Here is a 3587-nt window from a genome sequence, read left to right as displayed (position 1 = left end):
AATAACCTGCAGGGGCTTGAAATTTCTTACAGCCTGGTAAGGCTCTGATGTGACGCCCGCCCCGGGACAGCCTTTGCTCACTGATTTTGGTAAAAACTAAATTGCGTGCAGCGACACTGCAAAATCGCTAGCTTAGTTCCCACTGAAGCACGGCTTCGGCTTTCAGGCATTTCTCCCCTGTGCATCCCTTGTATAATTTCTGCAGGGGATTCATTATGAATTAATTCTTTCCACTTTTATATTTCCAAGTCAGTTGACATTCACATCCTCTCCAGTGCTCCCCAGGCTTTGTGTTACATCTGAACGGCCTGAATCTGGCCTGTACTTCAGCTTAAGGGAAAAGCTACATGTTGATTGAGTTTTGGAGAAAGAGACTGGAGCCTTCAGCTGTAAACTTATCTTGTGTTTTGTGTCTTCAAGGTTCATTCATATTCTACTTCGCAAATGACAAAGCATTGTGATTTATTAAAAACAATAGTGCTCTCATAATTTTGATGGAAAAACAATGGTGCAGGGGTGATGATTACTAAATATAACTCCCATGTCTTCTCCCCCCAGGGCCTGGGCAGAGTGAGGTGGAGCTTGGCTGCGGAGTCTCCCTGATCTTTCCATGGATATCTGCAGCACCTGGGGTCCACGGCAAAACTCTTTCCTTCAGAGGCCAAGAGCTGAGTCTACAATTTCAAGCAGGGTAATCACCTTTCCGAGGCAATAACAAGCACTTCCTAAGAGCAGCTGCTTAAGATGGCTCAGAAGCAATGTCAAGAATGTGGCTAAAACTTTGGGCCATGTGTCCAGCTTCTATGCATGGCAGGGAAGAGACACCTTTTGACAAAACACCGGTCGGACACTTTGTATTTCTTGCGATTGATGTTCATCTGTGTTCCCAACCTAACTGCCCTTTGCACTATTATTTTCCAAAGGACATATAGGAGATAAATTGTGCTTATCCAGGGAGAGCCATGTTTTTAGGCTGTTTAAAATGCAGAGGGTACATTTTAAGGCCCGTAAACACAACTAGGTCAGAAACTGAGAGCTCCAGAGTTCGTACCGCAGTTATCCGCAGCGCTGACTTCTGCTCTTGTTACTAACTGTGCCCTGGGGTACTAAGCGGGCATGTTACAGGGAGTGGAAGAAGCCGATCTGAGGAAGGTGTGCTGGGTACAGTGCAGCACAGAGCTGCAAACGCTGGCCTTGCACTACAAACTGGTCTGCTGTTGCCATCTGCTGGAGAAATCCTCACGTAGTCAAGGATGAGTGGTGAGGAGGAGCGTATGTTCTTGTTACGGAAATACTTGTGTCTTGTGCTTTTTAAGATAGGCTTTTTCCCTGCAGGTCCTGTATGAGCTGCCAAAGAACTACATATGCACCAGACGTACGTACACATGTACGCTGAACGCATGGTGTCTGGGCAGGAACTGCACAGCTCTGGGGTCAGTTGGATTTCTCACGTACTCTTACTGCACTTTGCACAGTTAAAACACCTTCAACCAAGATCAAGGTAAGAGCAAAACCATTCCTCCCTGAAATGCCTGCTACTGCAGAACAAAAAGATTATCTTTCCAAAGGAAATTATCCTTCCTTTCTCTTGCAACTCTTCCGTTCCCCTCATTGCTGTACTATGCCCGCAGGCCTGTTACCTGAGCTGTGCAATGCTTGTTCTGCACATGTTCACACAGAGACTACACAAACTCTTACACAAGGAAGAGGCCTAAGGATCCTGTCCATCCCAGCACATTAAATCTAGAATTTATTTCTTTTTCTACACTATGTTTTCACTTATTCCTTTCTTAAACTATCATGCCCAGGGAAATAGTTCTGCACTCCGCTTTTATGGGACTTTCAGAGGCATTGGATATAACATTCTTCTCCCTTGGATTGCTTTTACAGTAGGAGTCTTCAGAAAGCCTTTCCTTTTCTTAAAGATTCCGTGGCTAATCATTCTGTAAAATGTAAGAGCACATAATATTGTGGGACAGGCGATATCTCTTCTTGCTTGCAAGCAGCCTTAAGACAGACAGGTTGCTGGCTGCCACAGGCATTCTTAACACCATGTCATTAGGCCCCAATCTAATCTATGAGGTTGCCATGGTGTTAAATCCGTTGCTGGTGGCTGATCACCTCCAGCTTGCAGGCTTGCATGAATCTGAGCTGGTGCTAACAAAGGCAGGAAGGTTTTAGAAAACGTCTCTGCTGTTGACAGGGTTTTAAAGTCTCATACTCAAAGCAGAAGTCAATGGGGTGTGAATCCACCCACACCAAAGCTGAGAATAACAGGACCCATGACTGTTCTGTCTCTAAGCTCCACTTATACTACGTATAAACTGTCCTGTAATGTGCCTTTGAATTCCAGAACAAGGGATATTTAAGGCTTAAACCCTGACCAGAAGTGCTATGGACTTTTTCAGGTAGCATAGGGAATTGTCACTGCCACTTTACCAGGTGGAGAAGGTTTAAAGGCAAGGCAAGTTAGCCCAGACCAGAGACACTATTGGCTACGTTCATGGGCCTCTAGTTGGCTCAGCATGGGGACAGAGACAACTTGTACCTTTACAAGTGTATTTAAAGAATCTCTATTAACCTTCACTGGTAGAATTAAGTGTCTTCAATTATGCTGATCCACTGATTTGAAACTAACATACACAGACCTCAAGCATCTACTGTGGACTGTAGGACTTCTCATATGAAATAGCAAAGAGTCTGCAACCTCCCTGTGTCATGCCATTCCTCTGATCCCCATTCCTTTTTTCTCGTTTACTGCTGCTTTTCCTGTAGATATCAAATACTGCACCAACACTTTCGTTATTTGATCCTACCAAGAAAGCTAATGAATGGATACTTGCTGCTCAGTTCAGAAGAAGTGCCTGTGACCTGCTTTTACCCTCCATGCAAGGACTATTTTAATCAATTATCCATCCAAAAGCTCTCAAACTAAATCTTCAGGGCATACGTATTTCTCCTCAGATGCCTATCTTGACATAGCTAAGATGCATAGGGAAGGCTTAGAAGTGTCAGCCTGTCTGCTGTTTTCAAGCTCCTACTTTGTGCTGGGATAACAGTGTGCTCAAATGGATTCTGACAGGCTTTCAAACATCATCTCTCCAAGCAGGTCTGTTCTGGTTAAAGGTTAAAGGAGACTTTCAAAAGTATTCCTAGCATGGAGGTGCTTAACTGTTTAAGTGGAGAGTGGCCTGCCAGCTTCTATGAGTGGGAAGTCCCTCAGGAGGTCATTGTACCACTGTTAAGAACTCACCATTTAAACCTTGGTGCTGCCATGTTTGCTGAATATGAATGGACAGTCTAAAAATGTCCTTAGAGCTAATTGTGTGCCTGCTTTGATACATCAGGCCATTACTGCAAAGGTGTCAGGTGGTACAAATCTACAAAAGGAAATTAACGCTGGATAGACTTTAGGAGGAATGGTTCTTTCCTCAGCGCTGTTGTCTGCACTGATTTATCCAACCAGATTTTTGTAATATGTAGGATGAAATATATATTAAAAATATATATACATAAAAACTGTGCCTGGCATCTTGATCCTGTTACAGCATATCTAACTGTTCTTGTGCATAAGCAATAAATCCATA

At 43.8% G+C, this 3587-nt stretch overlaps 1 long non-coding RNA gene across 1 annotated transcript; it reads left to right on the top strand.

The window, feature by feature from the left end:
• Positions 1 to 563: 563 nt before the first annotated feature.
• On the top strand, positions 564 to 2890 carry LOC115344728. The gene is made up of 3 exons (XR_003924626.2): positions 564 to 691; positions 1336 to 1501; positions 2776 to 2890. It is a non-coding gene; the product is annotated as an uncharacterized LOC115344728 (long non-coding RNA).
• The last annotated feature ends 697 nt before the right edge of the window (positions 2891 to 3587 follow it).

This window comes from Aquila chrysaetos, chromosome 8, assembly GCF_900496995.4.
Source record: "Aquila chrysaetos chrysaetos chromosome 8, bAquChr1.4, whole genome shotgun sequence".
Taxonomy (NCBI): domain Eukaryota; kingdom Metazoa; phylum Chordata; class Aves; order Accipitriformes; family Accipitridae; genus Aquila; species Aquila chrysaetos.
Note: the sequence above shows the minus strand (reverse complement) of the source record. Positions and strands in the feature narration are given on the sequence as shown.